The following is a 12,471-nucleotide window of genomic DNA, read 5'->3' on the forward strand; positions in this document are numbered from 1 at the left end:
TCATCTTTTGAGCTGTGCTTTTTTTGAGTCTTCAGGGTGATACCATCCATCTGCAGGCCCCACAGTGTCACTCTCATACTTTACTTATAAGTAAGTAGAACTCTGTAGAGACTTGGTGTTTGCTAGCAGAGAATTTGGCTTGTATGGGTTTCTTGGCTTTGCTTATTACCCCATATGTAGGTCTGTGACTGGAGGACCAGTTGAGGTGCACAGCTCCTAAGCACCCTCAGAACTGATGGGCATTCACTTCTATACCCCTGCTGAATCTCCCCCTGCTTCTTCTGCTTATTTGTGAACATTCAGAACATAAGGAGTATGTGAAAAGATTTAAAAATTTCTTTGTCTCGCCTATAAAGCATAATGTGTGAAAAAATACCTTCCAAAATATGTGTCATTGTTAGTCTTCTTCCCCTTCCTGCTCTATGGTTTCCCAGTAATTGCATTCTATGAATAGATGTAGAAAAATTGGAGGAGAGAGAACAACTCTCTGGCCTGTCCAAAGAATAGCACCCATAGTAGAGAGCCAAGTAGATCTAATTTTATTTTTCTTTTAAATACTAGGTATAGGAATTAGTTCAGTAATTGTATTTGTCATATTCTGTTAGCCTTAAGCCACTTCATGAAGTGTCCACTGGCTCCCAAATGGTCTTCAGATACTTTTCTAAATCTCATTGCATGGGCTTTTGGGGCAGGTGGGGCATGTCTCTATTGGTGGCATGTAGCCATGTCAAACAGCCATCAAAAGGTAGGTAATTTCTCTTACCTAGAGTCTTATTCAAGGTTTGTTTGGACTGGGTTGCTAATGACAGAAACCAGCTGAAACTAGCACAAGAAGAAGGAGAAGGAGAAGGAGGAGGAGGAGGAGGAAGAGGAGGAGGAGGAGAAGGAGAAGAAGAAAGAAGAAGAAGAAGAAGAGGAAGAAGGAGAAGAAGAAGAAGAGGAAGAAGAAGAAGGAGAAGAAGGAGAAGATGATATGCATTTGGCTGTCCATATCTGTGGGTTCTGCATCTGGGAATTCAACCAACTGTGAACTGAAAAAAAATATTTCACCGATATGGAACTTTAACATTTTTCTTATCATTATTCCCTAAGCAATAATAACTATTTACCTAGCATTTACATTGTAAATGGTATTATAAGTAATCTAGGGATGATTTAAAGTATAAAGGAGGATATGTGTAGGTTATACACAAATGCTCTGAATCATTTTATATAAGGGGCTTGAATATGTGTGGATTTTGGTATCCTGGGGGATTTTGGTATCCTGGGGGATCCTGGAAACAGCCCCCATGGAAACTGAGGGATGACTGCTGGGAGATGGGAGTATCTTACAGACCCAAGGACAGCTGGGCCTTTTAAGAATTGTAACTGGGAACTCTGAAGCTGTTAGGAACACAGACCCCTAGTTCATTCTTTTCCTCTGCTTCGCTCTAAAAAGAGGATTAATTGTAAACCGAAAGGCCCAATCAGGATGTGCACGTGATTGTCTCCTTTTCTATGTGCATGAAAAAAATGGAAGCCTCATAGCTTCTGAGGTTTCCTCTTCTGTGTTCAAGGAACCCAGTTCAGATTGACTGGATGCCTTGAAGTCCTGATTGCAAACTCCAGGGGGAGAATTTGATGAGCCTGGCTTGGGTCAGGTGACCAACCCTAGTATAGCCAACAGTGACGTGTGTGCGTGCGTGCGTGCGTGCGTGCGTGTGTGTGTGTGTGTGTGTGTTTGGGGTGCAGGATGATTGCTGGCTGCATGTAAGGAGTGGGGCCAATTCTTGGGGAAAGGCTCATTGTGAGTTGGCAGGTCCCTGAGGGTGCCTATCTCTTGTGGCTTTTGGAATAAAGCCTGTTATGTCTAGTCCTGAGGGAGAGTCAGTGTTCCTGGCTGCAATCCTTCCTCTGGCCTGTGGAGTTACTTAGTGGAATGAAGCACCAGCCTTCCCACTGTATTGTGGGGTCTTGGAGGTTCTCATGAACTGCTGAGGAATCTGCAAGCAACACACCTGCATCTCCAGCTGACTTCCATTACATTTCTGAGGGTGTTCCCGCTCCCTCTAATCAGAGGACTCTTTAGTAGGAATGCCACATTTGGCAAGTGTTCTCAATAGCAGTGGCTTTGTTTGGAAACTAATCTCGCTTCAATTCTTTTTTTTTTTTTTTTTTTTTTGTGCTTGAAAACAAGGAGATATTATTAGTGAAGAAACACAGGGTGGTGCCCAAAAGCAAAAGTACAAGAACAGTGAAAAGCAGGTCAGGTCAGTTTAACCTCAGTTAGAATCAGCATCATATAACACCATTTTGATCACAGAAGTGCAACAGGCAGCAAAGAAAACTGAGGAAGAAGTATGTGTCAGACTCCTCCAGGGATGCTCTCATGGGGGAAAGAGAGAATGTAAAAGTAAGGAAATTGCAAACTTATGTAGTGGGAAACATGTGGCCTCTCCAGATGTGACTTTTTCACACTAATTGTGGCACAATAGATGATTGTGGGGGGCATCCTCAGAGTGCCCCCTTCTTCCGACTTCTGCCAGCATTGTCACAGCCCGGAAAGCCCCAGGCTCTGGCTGCCAGTGCCCTGGTGGTTAGACCAGGTGGAGTGATTGCAGCCTGTTGCTTACATCATTCTTTCTGCCTTTGTTGCAGGAGAGTGATCAATGAGGCAGCAGTTTCTTTTTAAAAGCGCATATATTTAAGTTTAAAAATAAAGTTAAAGAAGAGAAAAATCCAGGGGAGAAAGTAGTGAAGGCATATGTCAAACCTCTGTTACCTCCAAACATTCTCTGCTCGCACCACCCATTCTCCAGCCTTCTCTGTCCTGCTGAATGCCCTGGGTCTGTTGGGGTCACACTGAGGGGCTTCCTGTTCTCCGGCTTCTGGTTGGGATCACCCAACCAGGGAGCACAAGCAGGAGAATGAAGGAGGGAGAAGAGTGGGGTCTGAGCATCTGCACCCCTGGCTCCCTCCCTGCAGGACCACAGGGTTGGCTGTGAACCCAGCTAGAGGTCCACAGTCCCCTCTGTCCCCAGCCTGGGTTGCTCCCTCCCCTCTTGTGTCAGGCCCAGGGAACAGCAGCCCCCTACTGCCACTTGTCCCAGGAAATGGCACTATTCCTTGCATTTCCCCATGGAAGATTGTCATAAAAGGAATTTTTTTGTCCAATTCTCAAATTCTCCATTTGAGCTCACCATGTAGATTTTCATTTTGTTATGCTTCCCCCAGGCTGTGGCCAATGCAAGGTTATTTATGCAGATCAAAGTTTGGGGAATACTGACCCAAAGATAATCCCAAAACATCTCTGAGATCCTCCAAAACTTCCAGCTATCCAGAGGAGGGATGTAAGGGATGATGAATGGTGCCGTCTTCCTCCCCTCCCTCTGTCTCCTCTCTTGTTCCAAGCATTTTTTTCAGGTGCTATTTTGACACAGAAAATTCAATATCTGCTGTTTTCTCCAATCCCATAGACTATTAATCATTTTTCAATGTAACAGAATTCCATCCCAATAAAATAATTAAATGATTCAGATAGTCCATGATTTTTTTAAAGCCATTTTTCTCTCTATATATTTCCACTGAATCCTAAGTACAGATGTCCAAGGAATGAGACAATTGCAGTTACATCGGAATAGGGAAGTGAAAATAGTATCTATGTAAAGCTTTTCAGATTGGCAATGGAGATCAAGTTCTATCAAATTAATCATATTTCCCTTCCATGGAGCTAATTATGAGAAAAACAACCAAGAATTTGAACTTCTTCCTTAGTAATAATGGTCTAACACAGGTTGTATACACACACACACACACACACACACACACACACACCCCTCAAAAAAGTTCCAGGGAGATGTGTCCTGCCCAGGCTTATGTTTTACACAGGATATTTTCCAGTCGTGAAAAACAGACCCACTCTTGTAAGTTCACTGGCTCAGGTAAGCAGACTGTCTTTTTCCTGTTGTTGACAGGCAGAAAAGCTGTACAGAACTTCCTGACAATGGTAGTCCTGTATTTTTTCCAAACTCGACTGGAAGCCTGAAGCTTGAATACCGCTTGGTTTATCTGGCATGGAGGGTTGGGGTGGGCTAAGATTCTGATTCCTTTCCTCTGGAGTTGTCTAGCTATGGTGATCTTGACCAAGGAGGTGACATTGGTGCTAACAAAGCTGATCTCAATGCTGGTGTCCTTTTTTCTTGCCTCCTACAGGTAAAACTCCACGAGGCTGTGATGCACACGGTATAGGGCCTTGGGTGTAGTCTGTAGGTAGACTCTTACTTCCTTGGGAAGCAGCTCTATCTTGACACCACCTTGTGCCACCAGCCCTATCCTTGCACAGGAAAGCAAAAAAGGGTTAAAGCAATCCAGGCAGTGCCCAGCCAGGAAGGCCTTGTAGTTGGCACAGGGAAAGGCCATCAAGGGACAGGAGTTCTCCAGCGTGCTGATGTAGAGGTGGACAGCCCTCATGTGATCACAGATCAGATACCTATAACCTGCATGAATGAACAGGAGACAGCCCGGCTGGTCTTGGCCTCCATTGACCAAGTAGTCCATGTGTCCCACCAGAATCTGAATACCCAAATTGTCAGTGTCTGTGTGGATGGCTTCCATGAAGAGGGCATCTCCAGCATCCAGGTGCTCCTCCAGGCTGACCCTGGTGTACTCTGGTCCTGTGGGGTCCAGGCCTGTGATCTGTCCCAGCTGGCCTTTGAAGAAGTGTACCACCATGCCCTCAATGTGGGCTCCTAGGCTAGCACCAATGATGTGGATTGAAGACTCCAACCCACCCAGATCCAGGAGTTTCCTGAGGAAATGGGAGATCTCTAGGCTCAGTTTAACCACGTTCTTCATGGCTGAATAGTAGACAGCCGTAGATCCATAAACCTAATCCACAGCAATGATGTTAGCATCGCAGAAGGGCTCTAATGAATGCATTGATCCAGGAAGGCTTTGTTCCTAAAGCCCTGAATCCATGAATAATTAGCTTGATTCCTAGAGTGGCACTGAATCCAGTCTTGTTTTTTTTTTTTTTGGTACCGTGGATCAAACTCGGGTCCTTGAGCTTGTGAGCCAGGTGGTGGAACCACTGGGCTAAATCCCCGGCCCTAAGTCCAGTCTTTTGGATGTCACTGCTTTCTTCCAGTAGCTGCCCACATCCAGGATCTGAAGGGACAAAGAGAAGAAACTGGACTTTCAGGTTGGTGCCTCGGAGGAGGCTGGCATTCTGGAAGTCAGTGCATTTTGGCTGTGGGGTAGCAGGTGCATCCCCTGAACTTCAAGTGCTGAGCCACAGAAGGACCCCCCACAGCCAGAAGCTTCTCTCCCAGCAGCTCCAGGGCATCACTGAGCTGGAGCCCCCCTTCAATTCTAAAGCAGGACCAATTCCAGGGGATCCTGCCACCATTACTTTTTCCTCTCAAGGTAGAAGTGAAAATATGTTTCTCATAGATAAATTTGGTGGAATTCAGAAGAAATTAGCAACGTAGGGAGACACTAGTCTAAGAGAAATCCTGTATTTTATTCTTTTTCATCCCCAGCTCTTTTCCTATTTTTTAAAAATTTTGAGACAGTATCTCCCTAGGTTGCTCAGTTGCCCAGGGTGGGCTTGAATTTGTAACCCTTCTGCCTCAGCCATCCAGAGTTCTAAGATCATAGGCATGTGCATCCTTGTCTGGCTTGGATTTTATTCTTGACATACCTTTCACATAAAACTTCAAGACTTCAGGAAATTTAAATATGAACCCAAGTCTCAGTTAAAAAATTTATAAAAGGGTGATATTTTCTTTGCTTTCCAGCTATCAAGTGTTTTAAATGTGACCAAATATGGCCGGGGATTTAACTCAGTGGTTCTGCCACCTGCCTTGCAAGCGAAAGGTCCTGAGTTTAATCCCCAGTACCCCCCCCAAAGTGACCAAATATCTATACATTGAAGGCATTCTCTATTAGTTGACTTTGCATGGACTATTTATAACTTTCCAATAAAATCCCAGTGGTCGATAGAGATTTGTAGCACGGCACCAGGAGGAGAGATGGGGATTTAAAAAGAGTGGTTGGTTGAGCAATTCATCTAATAGCATAAGGTAAGTTAGAGGGATAGCTAGGGTTAAAGCATGCATGTAGGTGGTTTCTGTGTCTGTTCTTTCCAGCAGACATTCTTGTCTCAGTTTGCAATTGTCTGTTCTCGTTTGGCCAAAAGGAAGAGTGTCCAGGCCAAACATCTGCGTATCCTGGACAAGACTTTGTGGCTGAAAGTGACTGGCTCATAAGCCTGTAAAGCCTGTGAGATCCATCCTCTAGCTTTCCCTCCTCCTCCTTCAGTGTGTCACATTCCATGGGGTGTCATGGGGAGAAATGAGAAGAGGCGCTGTAGGTAGGAGCCTCACTAGGCACTAAGTAGGGTTAAAGTAAATGACAAAGCTAAAAGAAATGAGGCCTTAGGGGCCAGGGATTTAATTCAGTGGTTCCGCCACCTGCCTCACAGGTGCAAGGTTCCGAGTTCGATCTCCGGTACAAAAAAAAAAAAAAAGAAATGAGGCCCTCTTCCTTTGGTTTTAAACCCACCAAGGAAATGTGACATGAAAAGCAAAAAGAGTAGGTAGCACTACTCCCACAGATTTTGATTGGAGTGATCCAGGCTCAGGCCTGAGCCCTGGGACTTTCAAAGCTTCCCAGGTGATTCAGGATCCTGCCAAGGTTGAGAACCACTGCTTGATGCCCTCCCAAACACCTAGCTGGGGACTAGCTCCCTCTGACCTATTGCTTCTCTAACTCTAATGGGTCCAAGAACCCCCTGATGTTAACAGTGCACACCCAATTCTGGCACAGAAGGGCCCGAGACTCTGCATTTGTAACTAGCTTCCAGATGATGCTGTGGCTTTGGAAATCACACCTTGGAAAGGAAGGAGGTCTGACCAACATGGACCACCTGCAGGGCTGAGTGTCACCTGCCCCAGGCTCCCCAGTTGTGCTCAGCTAGCCAGTGGATTCTAGCCTTCCCCTCCTCTCCAAACACTGGTTGTTCTACCAGTCTGTGGGTGATTGGAGCAGTGGTGCTCTTTTCTTCTTTCCACTGTGTTTGCTTCTATGGGACCTGGCCTGGGCTTCTGTCACCTGCTTCTGTCCAGTATCTGGTGACTCTCAGTTGTCTCATTTGTCAATATCAGCCGAGTCCTGAGGTGTGACAAAGCAGGAAGGAGGCCATGCCACGGATACTAGAAAGTCTAGTGTTCGGGATCCAAAGGTTTGAGACCTGGCTTTTCTACTTTCTGGCTCTATGACCTTGAGCAAATTCCTTGAGCCCTCTGAGTCTTGGATTCCTCACATACAAGGCAATGAGGATGGCTACCTCACAGGTTGACAGATTAAGTGAGACGATGTTGATATCAAGTGCCTACATGAGACAATGCCATGCTCAGCAAACAAATAATTATTCTATTAAAGAAGTTGGAACTAAGCATTTATTGAATATCTACCATGTGTTGTACCCTGGATATACGATTTTTCTCTACAGATGAGACAGTTGGAATCAGAGCGGGTAAAGCCTAATCTAAGGATTTACAGCCAGCAAGGTCTAGGGCCAGTACTTGTGCTTTGATTTGTCTGACTTGGAAGCCTTTTTCAGAAACCTTTTGACAGAACTATGACTATGTGACAGACAGAAGAGGCTCAAGAAACACTGCTGGACTTAGCTGCACTTAGGGAGGGAGAACAGCACCCTTGGGGGATGGACAGCAGCCTTGTAGTTCTCCATTTGCCCTCAGAAGCCAGGCTCAGGGCAGAAGCAAGGAGGTAGGAGATGAAGGGCCAGGTCAAAAAGTTACTTGATTGGCAGGCATTAACAAATGCCTGGCCTCTGCACTGTGAGCCAGGAGAGTGGGGCCCATAGGAACTGAGGGCTTCTGTTCCTCCTCAAGGGCAGAAGGTGAATTTTTTTTTTTTTTTTTTTTTTTTTTTGTGAGAACGAAAAATACCTAGGGGGCAGCTGGTATGAGTACAGTGGGTGGGGAGCAAATGAAATCTCTCTTTGGCTGAGGTTGGGATGGAATGGGGCACCAGAAGGGGCCCCAGCCACCTCTTGTGGCAGACTCAGACACCCACCCATCTTGAGCCTTTGACTTTGCTACATGTGACACCAGGTTGTTGATGTAAAATGTAAATCATGCCTTCTGATAAAGCAGCTGGACAGCAGGGAGCATGCTGATGAGTAAGTGAAAGTGGGTTTGGGAGACTGCAGGGAGCTGGTGGCTCAAAGTTCTGAATAGAGTGCCTATGGGGGTGACTATGGGGGTGACTGTGGGATTGTCTGGTCCCTTGCAGAGGACTCTTACTCATCCCAAGCCCTGCCTGGCAGGATGAGCAAAGTCTAGAGAGAGGGATGGTGACTGAGGCCAGAGACTTCAAATGGAGCTTCCCAGAGTGTGGCTGGTTGCTTAGTGTGATGTTCCCTCTGACCAGGCAATTGCAGCACAGTAACTGTGGTGAACCCCAGGGCAGCACAGCCATGTTTACTTTACACTGTTCTTTCACACTTCTTAACACAGGCATCAGTCTGAATCCCTTCATAAAGGACGAGATGGAGCTAACAGAAATTCAACCTGTCTCCTTACTTCCCTGGGGTGGTGTTGGCTTTATTTTGCTCAGTGGGAAAAAAACAGAGCATTTGGCTTTACCCCAGACCAACTCTTGCAGCTCCAGACCTTGGGCTGTCTACCTTGAAAAATTTGCAGATTTTGCATAATTTATAGGGAAGGAAAAATCTGTGACATATACTTCATTATTTATGTGACCAGAACCATATATTTTGGATAGTTATTTATTTCTCAACAGTCACCAGAATTCTTTTTCTCTGAGACTGGAGAGGAGGAGCTATGCAGAATAAGAGGCTCTACTCCCTATCTTTATAATTACTAAATTGATGTCCTTTAATTTACTTAAAACTTTCTTTTTAGCTTTTCTTTTTGAATTAAGTTCAATTGTAAAAATAGTACAAAGAATTTCTACTTATTCCTTATCCAGAATCCCCTGAATGTTAACATCTGATTGCATTAGTCATGTTGCTATTGCTAGGACAAAATGCCCAACACCTGCAACTTGAAGGAGAAGTTTATTTTGGCTCACAGTTTCAGAGGGTTCAATCCATGGTTAGCTGGCTACAAGGCAGAAGTGGCATGGCAATATTATGGGTTGGTCAGAGGAAAGCTGCTTAATCCATGATGTTCAGGAAGTGGGGACTGGGGTGGAGGGTGGAGAGAAAGACAGGGACAAGAACTCACCCTTCCAGGTCATGCCTCTAGTGACCCGTCTCTTCTGACCAGGCCTCACCTCTGAACAGCACAGTCAGCTGTGAAGTCATCAATGGATTAATCCATTAGTGAGTATAGAATCCTCATGATCCAGTCACTTTTCAAAGGTCCTACCTCTGAACACATGAGGGGGACATTTTAGATCTGAACCTATAACACTGATTTAATTTAGGTGTACAATGATCAAAATCAGGAAATTTAACATTGATCCAATATTATTATTTAATCTGTAGACTTGACTCAGATTTGCCAGTTTTTTTACTTGCCCCTCTCAGCCCCAGGACCCAAATCCAGGACCACAAAAGGGCAGCTGTTCAGTTTTTCTTTGTCTGTGAGTATAACCGGCTTGCTCTAGTTCTCCTTGTTGGGGCAATGAAGATTGAAACCAACAAAACAGTAAGTGGCAAGTGATGGGGAATGGCCAAATGCATGTTTATTAGAAAGAAAAAAAGAAGAAGCTCCCTGCTAGTTAGGGAGGGGTTCCACAAAGCAGACACCATGGAAATTCAGGCTCAGGGCTGGGGTCTTTATAAAATTTTTGGTACTCTCGATGTCTGGAATGCAAGCTCCTTCATTTGCATTTCACTTCATCCAAGTTCTCTTCCATCACTTTAGGGACCTATTCTTTGTCCCTTGCATTCCCTTAAGCTCTGATGGTTTACTTAAGTTAATTATTCAGGCTCTTGGGTAACTAAATTTACTTTAGGTTAGCTATTCAGGACTTGTGCCCTATTTGCCTAACTTCTCTCTCCTTGCTGAATTTGAAGCTTGACACTGTTGAGCACTGGTTAGTTACCTTGTAGAATGTTTTTTTTTTTCTTAAATTCTTTTATTGGTACATTTTAGGTATACAATATGTTTACATTTATCATTGGGTGCTTGTACCTGTGCATGATGTATCTTGGTTCTTATTTTTTTCCCCATTACCTGTGTGCCCTTCACCCCCTCCACTCTTCCCTATTTACATAGATTTCATTTCCATTTTTTTTCTTTTCTCATAATTTTTCCTTTCCCTTCTTCCCTTTCCCCTTCCCCTCCCACCACCCTTACACCTTTGGACCTTTTCCTATTTCAAATTATCAATTATTCATTTTAATCATTTTAATCCTTATTTATTTATCTAGTGTGAGAAACTGAAAGTGTAGAATGTTTTCAAATTTGAGTTTACATGCTGTTCCCTTGAGATTTAAATCCAGGTTATGCATTTTTTGGCAAAAGTGATCTGTGTCCTCAAAACATTGTATTATGGGCCCATGATCTGTTTGCTCTGTTACTGGTGATGTTAATTTTGATCTCTTGTTTAAAGTGGGAGATGCTGGATTTCTCCACTGTTATTTTTATTTCTGGAATTAGTATTTAGTGGGTAGTTTCATTATAAACATCCTATTTGTCATTATATTTTGCCCACTGATTTAAGATTCAGTGATTCTGCCTGAAACAATTATTACTGTGGGGTCTAATTCACTTATAAAGACAATGCAATCATCTAGCAAAAATAAAAGAATTTTGTAGACATATTGGCAGGATTGTATCATGTCTTACAAGTCGAACACTATTTGCTTAGTTCTCGTCATAGTTTTGGTTTTATTTAGTACAGTTTAGTCAGTTGTTAAGTACATAAAATGTTGAATGTCACATCTACACCACTGTGTTTATTTTCAGGAGTGACAATATTTCAACTGGTGCCTGATCATTCTATCTGATTCATTCTTGTCTTTCAGAGCAAACAGTCTCGTTGTAGCTCAGCACTACCTTCTAAATTTGATCTGAACTTCAGCTCTATCTCCTTCTATTTAGACTGAGGATATGTGACATTCCTCTTTGCACCCCAGTGGTTCTAATTTCTACTCCAGACCAAGCTTTTCTTCGTGAAGGACTCAGCATTTTGCAATCTGACATTTTAAGAGAACCACTTTGCTATTAAACCAAAGCCCATATATTAAAGTTAAACCCTGAAGCAAGCATGGGTCCAACAAAGGTTAGACAAAGATAAGACAATTTGTCACACCTACCAGCCTGTGGTGCATGGCAGAAATAAAATGAGATTCCAAAACCAGAGCAGGCTGAAGCCTTTGACTTCAAATTCTAACATGGAGAGACTGTGCAGAGGTGAGCGTTGCTCTGGATTCTGACTGACTTTCTCTTGGCTGTGTTTATGGACTAGAGGAGTCTGTGCTCCAGGTTTAGGGTCGCAGGACAGAATATTTAAAGCAGGTTTAAAGATGAACTTCCAAATTGGAAATCTGGAGTGAGCTGTTACTGATTTTTGTTTTGTACTGAAGAATTGATGAGATGTACAGAAAAGAAAAGCGTCCTGTCTGGGCACCTAGCAGGCGGGCTGTCAGTCCAGTGACTGTCCTTCCTCTGCCATTTATTTCACACACACAGAAGTGTGGATGCCTTCTGTGCCCCAGAACACTGGGCAGGAATGCAGCAGCAGGGCGATTTTAGCACATACCTTTTCTGTCTGTGTTCTACCTTCACAAAAGGAGTGACCCAGGGCACTTTCCTTTGTTAGCCTTGCAGTGTCTTGCTCTTTCTGAGTATGGAAGGGAAGGAAGAGGAAGCTGGGGGAGGAGAGAGCCATGGACATAGAACAGGATGGAAGAGAAAGGCAAATGCAGCTATTTCTGCTTCTGTCCCTTTCCAGTATCCTATCTTCTTAATTCTGACATTGTGTGACCTCTAATTCCTCCAGGGAGGTTCCAGTTCCACCAGCCCTCTGCAAACTTTTTTTGCCCCTTCCCAAATTGGCTTAATTAAAGCCAACACCATCCACATCCTTAGGCCCTGGCTCTTTCCAGGCTTAGCACTGAGGAAGCACTGACTGTACTCTGACCTAAAACCAGTATCATTCATTCATTCTTTCATTCTTTTTTTTGAAGCTAGCAAATAACAAAATATTTATTTTATTATTGTAAAATTAAAAATATTAGACAAGCATATATTGTTACAGTTCCAAAGCAAGATACAAATATATAAATTATTGCAGTTTCCAAAGAAAATATAACCAAATGTCTAGTTTTGAAACAAACTTAGTTTTTATCACAGCAGTTTCATTTTTTCTCCAAAAGTCTCAGCACAGTTTTATAAAATAAATTTCTAACACTGAAAAGAGACTAAATTCAATGACCAAAGCACATGGTACTTACATTGAAAGCAAAGTACGAATACATGTATGTGTGTA

The 12,471-nt window shown here is 43.6% G+C and overlaps 1 protein-coding gene and 1 pseudogene across 2 annotated transcripts in view; one reads left to right on the forward strand and one right to left on the reverse strand.

Annotated features, from left to right (window-relative positions):
* LOC110344323 (high mobility group nucleosome-binding domain-containing protein 3-like) overlaps positions 1–12,471 on the forward strand; it is a 638,706-nt gene that overhangs the window by 85,746 nt on the left and 540,489 nt on the right. The gene's annotated exons all lie outside the window — the stretch shown is intronic.
* Positions 1,356–12,471, reverse strand: part of LOC101723871 (phospholipase A1 member A pseudogene) — a 48,126-nt pseudogene continuing 37,010 nt past the window's right edge.

This window comes from Heterocephalus glaber, unplaced genomic scaffold, assembly GCF_053883595.1.
Source record: "Heterocephalus glaber isolate CG9 unplaced genomic scaffold, H.glaber_assembly_v1.0 deba00001429, whole genome shotgun sequence".
Lineage (NCBI taxonomy): Eukaryota > Metazoa > Chordata > Mammalia > Rodentia > Bathyergidae > Heterocephalus > Heterocephalus glaber.